Source organism: Haemorhous mexicanus, chromosome 9, assembly GCF_027477595.1.
Source record: "Haemorhous mexicanus isolate bHaeMex1 chromosome 9, bHaeMex1.pri, whole genome shotgun sequence".
NCBI lineage: Eukaryota > Metazoa > Chordata > Aves > Passeriformes > Fringillidae > Haemorhous > Haemorhous mexicanus.
In genome coordinates, this window is record NC_082349.1 from 8273821 (window position 1) to 8291103 (window position 17283).

Consider the following 17283-nt stretch of genomic DNA (forward strand, 5'->3'; position numbering starts at 1 on the left):
AGGATCCCTCAGCTCCCCTGCAGTCCCCCTGTTGGCCCTGGGCAGCAGAGGCAGAGGAGAAGCTCATAAATCTTGGTGTTGGTATTGACTTACACTCATTGGCTTAGTTGTCAGATAGACATTGGCAGCAACACAGGTGAATGAAGATGGGGTTTTGGGGAGTTTTCCTCCATGAGGAATGACTTTAGGAGACAGAGCGTGGAGAAGAGGGGGTACACCAGAAGTGGTCAGCATTCCTGCATGTGGAAGGGAGACGACACGTCTGCTGGTCAGTGCTGTGCTGGCTGTCTTGAGGAGAGCAAATTGGTGCCATTTCCAGCAGAGCTAGATTGTTGCTTTTCCATAATAGAGACAAACCAAAGCAAGAACCATCTCTGCTGGAAGCACTTTCCTCATCCCTGAATGCTTTTGCTGTTCTCCAGGTGACACATGGACCTAGGAGGGGTGGCAGCAATCAGAAGAGAAAGTCCCTTCTCCCTGAAAACTGATAACATATTAGCAGCCCGACTAATGGAAAACCTTCAATATTACCACAAGAATAGAGTCATCAGGCACAGGTCACCTACAGAGATTAAAAAATGGAAATACAGGTGGTTTGGGGGTTTTCTTTATTTTTCTCAATCCATGTACTGTTTTTCTGCAAGGTCTTTTCTGCCCTGGAGCACTGAGCAGGGTTCACAGCAGCCCTTTCTGATGGCTGTGCTGCGAGCAGTGCCCTGAGCAAGCCCAGAAACCACCAGCACTGCTGGGTGACCCTGGCTGTGCTTGACCCAGCGGCTTGAGATGTCTTTGGTTAAAGTCTGCTCTGTGTTAGCAAGTGACTGTTCAAACACAGATGCTGCCTGTGTCAAGGAGGCTTTTTCTCAGAAAGTACAGACAAATATTGATCCTCTATTGAGCCTGGAGAGCAGGCTGGAGCAGCTCAGTGATGTGTGATTGGAGCTGAAAAAGGTCCCACAGCACTGGAATTGAGGAGACTAAAGGGCCTCTTATTTGCTGATCGGGCAAAGCTTGACGTGTGTCTAATCCCCCTGGCCAGCGTGGTCACAGGGGTTTAGCTTTAACCAATTTCTAATTAAAAGTGTTTACAGATGAGCGCTTTATTTACCCAGCATTAATTATAAAGGGCTTTACTCTAGCGGGGAGCAAACGAGTTTCCTGTCTGCTGCAGCAAACCCCTCGCTGGGAGCTCGCTTTCCCCAGAAGGTCCATAATAAAGTTATTATAACGACAGTCTTTGTGATGAGATCCTGAGCAGATGGGGGCAGGAGAGCTGGGAGTGTTTCCACCACACAGGCACCCACCCTCCCAGGTTTAGGAGCCCTCTGTTTCTGTGTTTTCTGCCTGGATGCTTGCCAGCCACCATCCAAGGTCTTGTGGGTCCACAAGTCATTAGTTTAAACGCCAATGTAATCAGATATTAAGTTATACATATGTAAAATGAAAGCAGGAGGATATTGGATGGTTTAAGATGCTCTCTGTGGTTGGAAAAGGGCTGAGTGCACGGGGGGAGCATGGGATTCCAGCTCTGCAGATCCGTGTGTGTCCATAATAAACAGCAGCATGTCTCCCAGCAGCTTGAATGAAGCCCAACACTAAGTATTATTTAATGTTTATCTGGTTTTATTTCTTGTTGTAAACCCAGATTTTTTCCCTGCACACCATGCTCATTTTGACAAGATTTGTCGGAAGGAAATAAGCTAGTTGGGAAATATTCATTGCAGAGCAATGAAAATTACATTACAGTTACATTACGGTTGGTTCTGAGGAAGAAAAGTTCATTGAAAAATATCAGGTTTAACAAATTATTCCTTTTTAAATTATTCTCTGTGTTATTTGTCTAGTTTTTTTTCTTCTACATCTCTACTAGTAATATTTTATTGTGTGTTTTAACAGCCCGTAATTCTATACACGTTTGTAGCAAAAAAACCTTCCAGAACTGCTGTTCTTGAGAAATTTTGGTTGCTGAGAATGCAGGCCCCGAGATGTTGACATTTCCCACACAATTTGCTGTTCTGGCAATTCTAGTGATAGCCACCACTGCGTGCAGATCTGCTAACGGGGTACTTGGGAATAGGTGATAAGGTGGTAAGAGCCAGCTTCGACCTCCTCTCTTCACAGTGATGTTCAGTGGTTCATTAAATAAGGAGGTTTCTTGGATTTTTGTCCCTTAGTCAGACTTCTTGGTGCTATTCTTTAGCAAGATATTCTTTAACTTGTAAAAAAGTTTATTTATTTAATAGTCAAATAAGAAACTCCAGATACTGTAGAGAGGGGAAGACATAGAAAAACAAAAAACATACTCTATACATTGCTAGTGTATATCTATATTGAAGTCAGCTTTGTTTTTAAAAAAGCTGCCATGACCTCGTGCCCAAGTAATAAAACAGTTATTCCCTTGTGGGTGTAATGTTGTCAGATGGCTTTTCCTTAAAGCACTGAGGAGCTTGAGACAGAGCCATTCTGGTGAAGAAGTGTATGCAATCATGCACAGCACACACATTTTAGGAGCAGTCTGTAAATCAAACATCTTCTGCCTTGCATTTCTTTCATACCCTATATAGCATTTTGTTCTTGCCACGACCCAGTACACAGCCTTGCAGTGCTTATGTTTAAGCCCTCCCATCTTGCTGCAAAACATCACCCATGGTAATGATATGGGAAAATAAAGGAAGGGACCCAGAGCCATCATGAAGAGCCTCATAAATCTGTGCATTGTGGATCACTTGGGCTCACTATCTATCAGCTGCGGTTGTGCTGTGGGCCAGCTCCTCCTGTGCCTTCCTCTCCCAGGAAGAATGCTTCTGGTGATAATGCCAGTCTGGCTGAGGATGTGGCTCTTCCTTGCTTGCACACATCTCCCTGTGCTGCCTGGGCGTACCTGGAGAAAGGAGCTGGCCAGTGGTGACAGATCACTGTGTCTGAGGTGGGGCTTTTGTCCAGCCTTTACCTGGCTGTGAATTTGCATTAGGTTGGGTTATTCAGCTTGGCAGTTCCCCAGCATCCTTAGGGTAAAGCTGTATTCTAGGCTGGTGCCATGTCTGCAGTGAAGGCCCAGTTAATGCCAAATTATACTTAGGGGAAATCTTTACCTTCGGCTATGATATTGTGAATTATTGAATGCTGCAGAGAAAATTACTACATGGTCCTTCTAAAAATACCTGCCCCTGTCATAGTCATACAGACCTTCAAAAGGTTTATTGAGAGGGACTGGGAGATTAATTTCCATTAAATATGCAATTTCCTTATTAAAAAAAAAAAAGTTGTAACTTAAATGGGGCTGTAAAATCTAAGGTAAAAATGAAGGGGAATCTCAAGAATTGCTGGACTTGAGCAGCTCCAGAGCTGTCATTTTGCATCTATTGCAAGGCCTTCACCATTACCTGAATTGCAGAGAACTGATCACCCCCTGCCCCAGAGAATTGTTGATTTGGTGAAATGTGGCCTATGAAAAATAGCTCAGGTATTTACCTCATTATTTACCTTTTTAATACCTCAGGCAGCAGCAGACAGGTATCAGGATGGGTTTGGGCAAGGAGTGGTTATTACCAGTGGGACTGTGCTGAGCACTAATGACAAGGGAGATGTTTTGCCTGGCTGTTTTTCCTCTGTACAACCACAGCTGTCCATCCTACATGGAAGGCAGGCGCTACTCACTCACAGCTGAGTGAGCTGCCCTGAGCCCCTGGCAATGACAGGACTGTAAGTGGATGAGCAGAGGTGGCAAGAACCACCTTTCCTTTAGGCAATCCCTGATGTTGTGTTAGCAATGAAAGATGTTTTTTCTTACCTCTGTAGTAGCCAGGCGTCTGGGCTTCTCAAAGTGGGAGTGGGGCTTCAAGGCGCTGTGGTGAGCAAAAGCCCCCAAACTCTCATTCCACCCACCTCAAGTGGCCTTTTGCAGTTTTAATCTAATGTGGAAGGCCATTGGTCCATATGGGCCTGTCGGTTTTAAAGACTTTCTACACCAATTTTCAGACTGTAAGTAATGGTTTTGTAAGTGCTTGGCTGTGGGACCTCAGTGAAAAAACACATTTCACAAACAGGCCCATCGTACACCCCAAGCGTCTCCTGAACCTGCACGGGTTTCCTCAGCTGCCCTGTGCTGCCTCCCCTCCTCCCTCTCACTTTGTACGTGGTTTCATTTAAAACGATGCTGAAAGATGTGAAAGAAGATACACACAGCAAGATGTAAACCCCTCCAGTCTGTCAGCATGCCTCAGGGAAAAAAACCAACCCCCCACGGGCAGGAGGGATGTAACTTGAGAGTCGGCGAATTCAGTATCTTCTAAATTAGGGGTTAGCTTCGGAATGCAGAGAGAGGCTTGGATGGTGATCCAAGGTTTTATTAACAGGCACGCTCCCTGATGATGGCAGATTGAGATCTTAGCCCCAGCCCAAATCAGGCTCCCTCCTTCTGCAAAACCAGGTGGAAATTTGGAGAGGTTCATAATGCTTTACATTTTGGTGACACTTCTTCTATTCAGACACCATCTAGGCATTAAAAATTGGACCTCTTGACATTCTTGCTCTGAGTAGAGCTACATGGCAAATGGATTTTCCAATTTGTTGAGGCTTTGGGAAGCAAGCAAAAGAAATTTTGTTCCGTGTTGGAACAAAAAAAAAAAAGTAGAATTGTTTTTGGGTCATTTGAAACATTTTCAATATATTCAAAGCACTTCATTCAGATTTCAACTCCTTATAATGTAATAGAAAGTAGAGTCTATTTTAAAGAAAGTAATTTTGCAGGAAGAAACCAAACTTCTCAGTGGATGTATGGAAACAGACCATTTGAATCTTAAAAAAAATATTGCCCTGAATTTTCCAGTAAAGAAATATTTTCATAATGACTATGATTTTATTTTTAAACTGTTTTATTAAAACAAGAGCTTTTCTAAAGAAAACTAGAAATCCAGTGGATACGTGGTGTAAGCTCTGAGAATTTCTTAACTTCTCAGGCTGTTCCCCCTCTTATTCAATTAACAGCCATGGCTCAGTGCAATCCCATGGTTTTCCTTTTTTTTTTTTTCCTCCCAGGGAAGCATCTTGTATCCACCTCGAATATCTCCTTAGTTTTCCCTTTTTCTGGGGGACAGCTTCAGGCATTCACCTATGACTGTTGAAATTCCCTGGTTGGCTTCAGAATATTTTGTGATGAAACTTTAATGAAAACTGATGCATTTTCATGGAAATTTTCCAATTTGAACCAATTTGTATTTTCTAACAAAGAACATTTTGTCAAAGCCATTCTTGTCCTGTTTTCCTGCCTCCTACCTTGATTAGGTCATTAAAAACCAGAGACACAACACCTGTATAACTGGATAACAGCATTTCAATTGTCTAATACATGGATGAAATCTGAAATAGATTAGGAGAAAACAGGGAGATGGCTGTTATTTTTGAATGAGGTGGGGGATCATGTTCCCAGCCCTGAAGATTCAAGATCTGCTCTTTCCTGTGGTGTTTCCATGGGGACTGCCATGTCCCATCAGAGAAATCATCCAGGTTGATGAAATTTGTGAAGCTGCCCAGTGATGAGTCTGCATTGTGAGTAAAGGCAAATTAACTGGCAGTGTGTTAGCACATATTTCACTTGTGTCGTGGTGTAATAATGAACCTTGTATCAAAGCCTGCAACACCATCTGAGTTTTATATGCCCCATTTCCTACATGTTCTGAACAGTGGAACCAATTTATAATGTAATGATTTTTCCATACATAATTTCTTTCTTATGATTTCCATAACTCGGGAGTCTTTTACTACAAGTACGGCTGAAGGCAGCCTCGTAAAGGATATGAAAAGAGGGCTGGCTAAAGTGTCTCATAAAAAACTGGCTCGATTGATTTGCTAGTGGCTCTCTGTGGGTTTGATTGTGCCTTGGGTTTTGGGCCATGCTAGGAACCAGCAACCTGCATTCCCAACCTCCTTCACACTGCCAGCCTTTCACACCAGGCGGATTGCGGGCGGGACACGGGCACGTGGGGCCTGCTGGGCCTGCAGGAAAGGGGGATCTTGGCTACCTCTGCTCATTCACTGGCCAACAGGGAGGAATAGAAATTTACTCCCGCTTTAAGCCAATCTGAGGCTGTGTTGATGAAGTGGCTGGGAATGCTCAGTGCAGAGCCAGAAGTGAGAGTACGTGCCCTGCTCTTCAGCTGGACTCCATCTCCTGTCAGAGATAAAAATAAACTGTAAAAGCAGCTGAGTCTCAAAATGGGGTTGGAGGTGCTATTTGCTCTGTAGCTTTGCTGGGTGCTGTTAATACAGGAGCCAGATTGTCTTTTTTGTGCTACACAAGTGGCTGGAGTGGGTGGGAGGTGAGGGTACCTGCTCCTGTTCTCTGTTTGACATCACTTTGTGAACATTTTGGGGTTGGTGGGTACAAACCCGCCAGTTTTAGACAGGTGAGGCAATTTAGCTATTAAAGATCACCTGCTTGTCAGAGGGCATCCTTTTATCTGTGGAGAGAAAAGTATAGGAAAAGAAAAGAAGGGGTGAACCTCAAAATTTTCATCTCAGCTATTTCAAGATAAAATCCTTCCAGTTTTTTTGTTTCAAGTTTAGGTGGAGTTTTGATTTAAGCAAATTTTAAAAAGGAAAACTTTCAACACTGAAGTACTTCATTTTGGGCTTGAACAAAAAGTGCAGTTTGACCCCAGTGAAAATTTTGCTTATGTCTTAATTCCTTTACAGCTGCTTGATTGGCTGATGCAGGTCATTTGCCTAATCTCTCTATCCTTGGGCAGGAGGATGCTGAGGAATTAAGTGGAAGAGGGTAGAGGCAGATGGAGAATCGGGAACACCTGGTCTAAGAAACACCAGTTTTATAGAACTGTGACATTACATTATTTATTTCTGTCCTTCATATCTTTGCATATCTTACACCAAGGTTAGCTTGAGAGTTTACTTTTCTTCTCTCTTTACTTGACAAGCATCCCTACATACTGTTAGGCTGAAAAAAAGGTTTGAAGTTATTTTTTCTGTAGAAGTTATTTGAAGTCCATACAACTCCCCAGGTCCTAGTGACTGTATATCAAAAGCGTACCCTGCCTGTACTGCAATCTGATTATGACCCAGGCAGAAGTTAAGAAAGTGTCCATTTAACATATCAGATGATTCTAGTTTTGCCCATACCAACAAGGATCACAGAAAAAAAGTTAAATATTGTGGCATACAAGTACATGCAAATATTGGTTCCTGTTGCTGTCTCTGTTTTTTGTTTCCAAAGTTTCCTTTGGAAGAGGGAAGACTTTAATCCAGGTTCTAACTCTAAGGTTGTTTATTCAGTGAAGGAGAAACTACATGTTGCTAAGAGCCACCTTTTGGGCATGGATGTGATCACACAGTGATGGTGACATGCTATGGAGCTCCAGTTGTGCCTGAGCAGATCTGGAGCCCCAACAGACCCTGTGTGATGGGTGAGTAAAACCTCAAGTGCCTTAGAGAAAGTACAGGGTCCCACATAATGTTCTCTGTTCTGTTAAGAGGTGAGAACAGTGTGCCTGTCTAAATCACAAATTCCTCGTAATTGACACGTCTGCTGGATGCTAATAAGGTTCTTTTCCTAGAAATGTATTTCTTTTTATCTGGAGAAATTAGTATTGCGGGTTCACGCCACGTGGCTTCTGTCTCAGCTGGATAAATAGCGTGAATCACTTTTCCCTTTCAAAGCCTCTCAGCCACTCAGCTCTAAATACCCATTTAATCTGACTTTATATGTTAATAAATCACTCAGGATAATTAAGCATTAGCTCCACGTGCCAGCAGAGTGCTGGGAAGGCAAATGGGTTGATGCAGTTCTGTGTCTTACAAACCCTGTCACACTAGAACCACTTTTCCTGGGGCATTTGGAGCCCAGCACTGCTGTGTTTGCTGGGGCTGAACTGGGATCCTGTGCAGGCTCAGAACTGGCTGCTGAGTGAGGATGTATCCCCTGGGGATTAGCAATAGCTGTGGCTGTTTGCAGGATGAAGAGCAGGTCCCTCAGTGTGCTGAAGGAGGGAAAGCCCTGGGCTCAAGGTTTGCTGGTCCGAGAAGTACCTGGAAACCTTGCTGTAGCTCAGGCTTGAGGGTACAGCTGTTTGCTGAACACAGGTGAGGTGTGGACAGCTAATCCTGTGTGTCCAGGTTGTGTTTAGGCAGAGCCATGCTAGGGTCGTGTGCCTGTGATTCAGAAATTCAGAAGCCCTCCAGCCTGGCTTTGTAGGAGTGCTCAGACTCTGACTGTGTGAGTTTATGTATTTCATAGCTGTCCCGGTCCTGAGTCAAGATGCCTTTGCAGAGCCAGTGAAGGTCTGTAGGAAACAGACAGGTTTTTTGAGTTACCTGAGCTGCCCTGATATGAAGATTTACCTTCTGCATCTTAGGGTCCCAGGCAAGCTGTGCACACCTTGAGCTCTGGCTGTGGCAGCCAGTTCAGTGTCAAACATGGCTTGACAGTCATGGCCAAGCTCTTGGCCTTCTCTCATCCTGCATCTTTGCCACACGTATTTGAAAAAGGGCATAACCTGGCCTTGAACTCTGCCTCTGTTAATGTGATGTGATGGCCTGTACTGTTTAGCATTGGGCAACTGATGATTCATTTTTCAGAGATCCTGTGCATCTGCTTCATCTCGAGTGTCTGAAGACTCAGGCTGTACCTGTGGACACAGCAGTGTCTGGATTGGTGTGTGCCTCTTATCTCCACCCCAAAAGCCATGGGTGCAGAGTTGCAGGTCACTTTTTAGTCTGAAACCTTTTTCTTTGGTAGCATAACTGCTTTGCTCCTACCCCATGCTCTTTGACTTTTCTGTGAGCAGAGATTTATACACAGGAAATGGAGAATATGACATTTTGTTTGTGCCTCTGTGTATGTGTAATATCTTTAATATGAAACTAGTTGCCATTTAATTCTACAGGCTAAAGACCTCCATTCAGTGTGTTGTATACAATTTATGAGTCTCAGGTCTCCCAGACACACATTACAGCCATGTGGCAACACCCAGGTGACTAACATTCCTTTTTAATTTAATTTCCTTACATAAATAGCTTCATTAAGGATCAGTTATTTGGGCAGAGAAAATGCTACTTGAACAGGTCAGACTAAGCCACTGAATTTAGGACCCTGCTACTGTTCATGCTGAGAGCAGCACCAGACCTGGGTGTGTCACCCTCCTGCTCCACTGTTGGCTTTCACCTTCAGACCAGGAATCTCTTCAGCAGAGATGGTGGATGCAATTCAGAGCTAATTCAGTGTGCAAGGTAGCACTGAAGTTTTTATGAGAGCAGCATTAGGGAGGATATTCTCAGTCTGCTAGTCAAGATCAGCCCTATTGCCAAGATTTCCAATTTGTTCAGTTGTCTCTCTCTGATAAAAAGAAGTTCAGATGGCTTGTGAAGTTCATCCACACAGCACCTAGAAAATCGTTTCCCATCTTTGAGTCTCTAGTTTCATGCCTGGAAACAAATGGAAATCAATTGCTGAAGTCCTTGGGAAGCTGCTTGGGTCACCTCCAGGCATTGCTATCCTGCTTTGCCTTACCATGCGGATTCATGGGACTCAGGTTCCAGGCTTCAGGTGTTAAAAAGGGAGGAGAAGCCATGGAAATCAATGAGTAGGTATCTTTTCATTCCCTGCACCCCAATTGCAGCACTTGTACTGCTGTAAAATACTTGCTCTGTCTGCGAAGGCAGATCAGATCAGATTAGATCAAAACTCCTAACTGATCATGGAAAAATTATTTTCAGGTTCTTTTGTAAGGATTTTTTTCCCTGATACAGCATTAACTTACCCCTTTCACATGAGCAGAAATGTAATTTACATCTCAACATAAAGTTCATTTTCTGAGGCAACCAAGATTTTCTCCCCCCAGAACTGCCACCACATTGCCAGGCTCCAAACTTCCCTCTTCTGCCAAAGCTGCCAAACATTGCCAGAAAGGTGAATATTGCTAATGGCTTTGGCATTTCCAGGCTTCGTCTACAAGATACCATCAAAAGTGCACTCTGAGAGCACAGGAAAATGTGAGGGAAGTTGGACATTTACACGGCTCTGCTCACTTCCATGACGTTGAGTAAACGTTTGCAAGTGGTATAAACACTTTGTCCAGGACATGAGCCAAATCCGAACTGTCTGCAGGTAGGACAGAGCACTCTCAGCAGACACATTGTTCCATCAATATCTATTATGCAGAAGCATCTGACTTTTATTACTCTCTGGGTTAGTACATGGGGCTCCCAGGACTATCACCCTGAATGTGTGTGCAAGGCATAGGAATCACTGCTTCTTAAGGCACCGGCCAAATGTAAATCTTCCCAAACCCTTTCAAGATGGGTGGTCCTGCCTTGTTGGACACAGGCTTTTGCTTTTCAGCAGGGAAAGGGTTGAGTGATGATTATCTCTCACTTTTTCCCATTCCATTTCTTTTCGTGATACATAAAAAGAGCCCTGCTCAAAGTGATTGCTTTTTAACGATGCATGTCAGACGTGAAAGCAGTATCGCTCCTGTTTGAAAAGGGCATGTAATGTAACAAGCTGGCTGAGTTTCATTCCCAAATCACCACCATTCCCTCTATCAGCATAGAAATAAATGAGTTCTCATTGCCTATGGAGGCTGGGGTGGCCATACCTTGCTGGATATTACCTCCTTGTTCTCTGTGGGGAAAAAAGGGTTATAAAACAGCAGACACCCCCCCACTTATTTTTCTGATTGCCAGACGACCTCCACGTAGAAAATATGTGTTATCCCTGAATACATGTCCAAGTAATTAAATTTCAGTGGGGCTCATAAGGCCATTAATAACTATGCTCGCCCCCCATGGGGTCTGAGCTTTAGTTTGGGTATTGCTGACCCTAAAGAACGGATTGAGCCATCTGGAGAAGAAAATCCTAGAAGTGGCTGAGCTTGTGAAGAAACTCTGAGTAGGTGTTTTGTGTTGTCTCATTTATGGTGGACACCAGTGACTGAGTCAGTGACCAGTGACAGTCATTGCCACTCTGTGGTAAGTGGGGATTAAAATGGGTTGGTAAGAGCTGCTGTGGAGGGCTTTGAAATGCTGCAGCCAAAGGGAGGAAGTGAAGGCTACCCAGGGAGCTGTGGATGGTTAATGCAGGTACGGATGGTGAGCATATTTATTTTCTCCAGTAATTGCCCTGTGCTGCAGGTGGAAGATAAGTCTGGGCTTGATTTGAACCATGAGCTATTTGAAGAGCAGGTCATGGAAGATCCCCAGTCAAAGAGGCAGAAATGTGCTGCACCCCTTCATCCTTCACATTCAGTGCACAACCTCCCAGAAACCAGGATGCTTTCCAGTGCATTATCCAGTCCAATTTGAAATGACCCAAGCGGTGAACCAGCACTTCCCCTGGCAGCTTGTTAGGATGTTTTCTTCTCCTACCCAACTCATATTTCCCATTTCTTTATTTCAGCTCATTACTTCCTTTTGCCTGGCTGAGGGCAAATGTGCTTCACCACTAAACAGCCCACAGCAATCAGGGCTTCGGTCGTGTACCATTAATCCCTGGAGTACAGCATTGCTTGTTCACCCTCTGCTGCATGGTCCAGGAGAGAGTGAATGATTGACACTGGTCGTAAATGCTTATAGTGTTAATTCTTTAATATCTTGCTAATTTTAATTTGCTCTGTTCAGGTTGGGAGGGGTGTGATAGCAGTTGCTGGACAGAATACTGCTGCTTATCACTGCTGGAAACATGCCTCTGCTGTCATGGTTTGCACAGCCTCAAGGCATGGAACAAAAATGAAGGCTATTTTTGTATAAATAAACACCAAATTGCAGAGAGTTCTGCATCTTTGGTGGCCAAGAAAAGGGATCTGTGTGCTGGAATCTGCTCCGTGAAGTAGGCATAACCTTTCTCATGCCCCTTATTATATGCAAAGGTTTTGCCTGGCTACTTAAACCCAGCCTCATTTTTAGAAGGCCTTTATGCACTGAAACCCTTCAGTATTTGAGCCTCAGCCTTTGCCAAGCACTTGGGCAGGTGGAGCATGTGAAGGCCACGGGCAGCCTTACACCAGACAGTGCCTGTCCTCATTTTTGCTCTGCTGGAATGTGCTCAAAAGAAGCCCAAAGAAGGTGGCTGTGTTAGATTCATCTACTTCCTCAAAATAAAGCAGACACTGTTTGCACTAAACTGCCTTTGGTTAATGTATGATGTCCTGTACTTGAGGGAAAGAGTGGAATGGGATGCATGGCTCAGGTGTTGATTGAAATAGAGTTGGTGAGCTGGTGGAAGCTGGAGGAATCTCATTTCAGCTTTGAAATGAGCTGTGTTGCTCAGTCATGGCATTTCTTAGCAGATGGCTCTGTGATGCTGAATTTTCATTTTCACAGTGGTCCATGCCACACTTTTTGGGCTGATCTTGTCAGCATTGCACTCAAGACCTGGATTTCTGCAAATTCCTAGCCCTGTCAAAATCATCAAACTTGTGCCAGTATTTCGAATGTGGTGCTTGGAGTTGAGGGTGTTTCCAGGGAGGGCAGCAGAAAGTTCAGTTCACAGTGGTTTGAACTGAACTTCATTCATCTTGGTGAGATGCTCAGTAAAACGAGTACCCCTTACATGAGTGCAGAGAGCCCTCTGACAGGCTCTTTACGGAGATGAAAATACAAATGAGTTCATGCCTGGCAAGTTGGATAAAGAAATCATTCTTTCTATCTCTATTTTTGCTTCCAATTTGCAACTAATCATAGATTTCCTTTGTATTTTTTAAAATATCCATTTTTAGCCTAATTGCAGACAATAAATCAAACTCTAAAGTAAGCAAGAACATCTGACTGTCAGCATTTGCAAGGGGGAGACATGACAGCAAACTGGCCTGGCTATCCAAGCTTACATTTTAAAAAAAATATGTAGAAAGTGGTGGGATGTGATGAGAGATGAATTCCATTGGTGAGCCTGTACTTTTCTTTCTCTTTGAACAGCATCTTGCAAGCACCAGGGTTAAAGAAAACATTATTTAAAAACTAGGCAGGGAAAGAAAGACCCACTGGGCAACGCTGGCTTGTAGCTAACTGGGCTGTGAAAGTTGAAGAGGTTACTTTGTCATCTGATTGCTGCAGATGAAGCAAACAACAACTGAAGGTGCCTCTGCTTGGAGAGGATACTGGGACTTGTTGGAATTGAGGTACCCCTGACGTTGTGTCGCTGATGAACACAGCAGAATCCAGGGGAAATCTTCTGTTCCTGAGCCCAGGTGGCAGTAAATTGTACTTAGCAAAGCCTGCAAACCAGATACCTACAAACCCAAGGGGCAAGCCATGAAATATTCATGAAGCCTTTCTTATGAAAGAGGCTTATTCATGTGTATATATATATATATATATATATATATATATATATAAAATATATGCACACACTTTTGAAATCTATTCAAACCAAATAAGACTTTCTTAGTCACCTTGCGTAAAATAGGAAAGCAGATGACTTTGGTTCTCCCTCTATTATACAGTCATCAGGAGACTGAAATAGCTCTGGAAAAGGAGCCTCTGGTGCTCTGCCTTCCAAAGACATGTGCCTTTCTGGGGCTCTGCTGGTTTTTCAGCAGAGCAGCTGCTCTGAGGGAAATCACTTGCTGCTACCTTGATGTAATAAATCAATCAGCCTTTGTAATTTATCACTCCCTGTGCAAAAATAATGAGTAACTGTTCAAATGTATCAAGGGACAAAGGTTTAAAATACCCTGGGAATGGCAATGGAGGAGGTCAGGCGGTGATCGTGCGCTTGCTGCCGGCGTCTCTGCCCTCTCCACGGATGCCACAGGAGCATTGTTCACATCTCATCCTGTCCTGTTCCTGCTAGGGATGTACTGTAAATCAGACTGGTGACTCCAGGACAGCTGGGAAATCCAGCAGAATATACATCCCTAGGTAGTGGGCCCAAACCATGCAAAAAACTCAGCTCCTTTGCCAAGAACTTAAACTCAGAGACAGCATCTTCTGTGCCTGTCTTGCCTATAATCTGTCAGTAAATACTTCAGCTTTTTCACTGTCATTAAAGCCCTTTCTGGAATCAAGAAAGGGAAGACAGAATACTGCAAATAATATCCTGCAATCTAATGTAAATAATGTAATGTAAATAATAAGATTATTATAGGAGTTTTGCTTGATGCCAGCAGATAGCTTTAGTTAGACTTGCACTTGTCTTTTGAAGCAAAATCATCGAATTTAGAAAAGAGCCTTTTATTCTTATCCATATGAAAACATACAATAATCTTTTTGGTTACATTAGCTAAAGTGGCTTTGGCATTTTCTTCTCTGAGAAATATCTGAGCTGCTGAATGCTGTCTATATTATGACAGTGACAGAAGTAGCAAATTAGGAAGTGAAATCATTGGAGATATTACTTTAATAAAGAAGAAACAGCTTATTTTATTTATGTTCAATTCCACTGAGAAATTCTGCCCTGCTACCTTCTTTAATTCCCAAAATGTCAGTTACCAGAGTGTTTTAGCCACATGTATCAACATTTCTTTCTTGATCACAAGTTTAAGGGTCTATTATCCCTATATGGCATCACTTTAGCCTGGCACAGGTTGCCCTTTGCACCTTTTTGAGTGGTAGAGAACTGTGCATGGCGAAGAAGAGAGAAGGAGCTTCTTCTCAGAGAGCCCACAGGGCAATTTGCCATGGTCCCACTTAGCTGAATTTCTTTTTAATCTTCTGCGTTTCTTTCTGGCCCCTGTTTTCATAGACCTCAGCTGGTAAATACTTGAGGAGTTGTTTTAATGTATGCTAGCCAGAGATATGTCAAGTTGCTCTCTAATTAATATATAGTAAATTCTGCAGGAAGAAACCGTTCCTCGGTGTGCTTAATGCAAGTTCACACAGAATTTTCAGTTCCCATGGGAGCTGCCCTGCTCTCTGCAGAGACGTCTCGGCTGCGCTGCTCATTTGGTTCCCCTCCCTAATGCGTGGCCAGGGAGAGGGAGCAGAAAGCTCTGTGCTGCAGTGAGAGGATGGGCAGAGCTGCCAGCTGGGGTCTCTCCTGGCTCTGGTTAGCTGTGTCAAATCCTGCGGCTGATCGCAGTCTGCTGGCACAGCTCATGGGTTTATGCTTTTATCTTGTTTTTCAGAGAAAGCTCCCTGCAATGGGGGTGTCAGGTCAGGCTTGGTGAGGGTGTGAAGGTCTCTGGCAGATGGAGGAGGTCCTGGTGCTTTGCTGTGTAGAGGAGCAGAGCTGGATCACAATTGTGCCGTGGAGCCTTGCACCAGACCTTGGCCCAAACCAGAAAGAGGTTTTAGTTTGGGCATAAATCAGTTTCAAGAAATCCAGAATGCTTGTTCCCAGTGTTTTAACACCACACCTTCCCCCAAAGCAAAACCAAACGTTACCAAAGCGCTATCAGATGGAGATGGTTTCCACACAATTTCCATTTCAGTAGGAAGTAATCTGTTCCTTTTTACTTTTTGTTGCTGCTGGCAGAAAAAGGATTTGAATGAAGAATATGGAGCTCCCATAATGTGCAACCTGACTTGGATGTGTCTACACAGGATTGGAGAAGAGCAGGATCAGGGAAGAGCATAATAAACTGAATTTGTGAAGTAAATTCTTTTCCTTACCAGATGGGATCAGAGGTTTAAGGATCATGCTTGATGTGGCTTCAGAAGTGAATTTCCTTGCACACCTCCTCATTAGCTGCCATCAGGTACTTAGGCAGGGCTCTCAATGGCTATGGTGATTTCCTTTCCCTCCCCAGGTATTCTTCCAGTCACATTCCAGTCCACAGGCTTAATATCTTCATCATGTTTTATCTGTGGCCAAGTTTGGCAGCCAAACCTTCGCTCTCACCTGCTTCTTCATTTGTTTCACGTGCACTCCTTTTGCAGAGAGAATATCACTGGCATAAGCAGTGTCTGACATCACCATGCCTGGGGTCTGTTTATTTATCCCTTCATCACCTAGTAAGTATCTAGGACAAACAATATTGAACTGGAACTGGCACATGTACCTTCCATAACCTCTTCATTTTCTTTCAATGCCCCAGCCTTGGGCTGTATTTAACATGAAGCTCTGGGAACTGCATTCATAAACCAGATACTCAGCTGTTGTAAGTTACTGTAGCTCCATTACAGTCACTGATACAGAGCTGATTTATAGTAGCTGACCTGTGCAGGAGCCAAGGAGAACACATATAAATGGCAGACATTCCAATAACTAAATTAAGCATGGGAAAATGCAGGCTAGCTCCTTGGAAAATTTTCCTAACCAGGTCTGTAAGTGCCTGGAACAGGTACCCAAGCAAACTGTTGGAAAGTTTGCCTTTTGTGTGTGTTGCAGTATGGCAGGATGGAGTGTTTGGAGAGCTAGGAACTACCCAGAAATATATTAACCAGATGCTGCACATGCCTGGGTAGAGCATAGTAATAAAATGACTTCACTGCTGAGAAAAGAGCTTGTACTGAAACCTGGCCAGTTCGTGGGTATTTCTGCCCCAAGTGACAGCATTTGCTGTGTGCACCTCTGGGTGCTGTTGGGCAGAGCTGATGACAGCATAAATACAAGATAAAACTTACCAAACCAGGTCTAGGCAAGGTCCTGGCTGGTTCAGCTCCCAGTGGCCAGAGGTACATATCTAGGCAGACACAGACGTTGTCCACATCCCCACCCACCCTCTGATGGTGTGCAGCTACCTCAGATGAAGGCCATGCTTGTATTAAATAAGGCTGGATGGCTTTTTCCTGAGATCTGGGAGTTAAGATATGTGTTTGTTCAGCCTCCCAGCCCACGCTGGCACTGTGCTCCACCACTGCATTGTGGTGCTTTGTTCAGCTGTCCACGTGTTCCATGTCTAGGAGTGGTGGCAGCCCTCTGGCACATCACAGAGCTCAGCCATCATTCCTTTGTATGAGGTAAGGGCAAGCTTGGTTTGTCCATCTCACACATCCTCAGTCACAGTTTCTGCTGCTGTTTGAAATGAATACAAATTCAGAATTCACTCATGCTGAACTCTGTATGTTGTATTCCAACATCACTCAAGTAGATGTTGCAGAAAATGATGGGAGGTGCCTGAAGGAGATTCTTGCCTGGGCTCTGCCTCATGCCTGCAGCTATTGCCTCCATCAGGATCCTTGCCATAGTCACTACCTTGCTGCATGTTTAAACCATTCAGTGTGGGATCTCTGCTCATGTGTCATTGTCCATCCTGCCAGGAGGAATTTTGGTGCTGGAGCTGTCTCATACAGGTCACTTGTGTGCCTGAAGTGTGCCCCAGGCTCTCTGCCAGGCTCTCCTGCTGCTTCATTGCAACCTCCCAGGGTTTCTTGAAGGAGCACAGCTTCTTTGGT

At 44.0% G+C, this 17283-nt stretch overlaps 1 protein-coding gene and 1 long non-coding RNA gene across 3 annotated transcripts in view; one reads left to right on the plus strand and one right to left on the minus strand.

The window, feature by feature from the left end:
• The window catches only part of TRABD2B (TraB domain containing 2B), a 262789-nt gene that overhangs the window by 96517 nt on the left and 148989 nt on the right, over window positions 1-17283 (plus strand). The window lies entirely within an intron of this gene.
• LOC132330781 (uncharacterized) lies at window positions 14327-16634 on the minus strand. 2 transcript variants are annotated; one of them, XR_009487428.1, is made up of 3 exons: window positions 16513-16634; window positions 15559-15816; window positions 14327-15481 (listed from the first exon to the last, which is right to left on the minus strand). It is a non-coding gene; the product is annotated as an uncharacterized LOC132330781 (long non-coding RNA). The 2 variants fall into 2 exon arrangements; XR_009487429.1 differs by having other exon boundaries at window positions 14327-15816.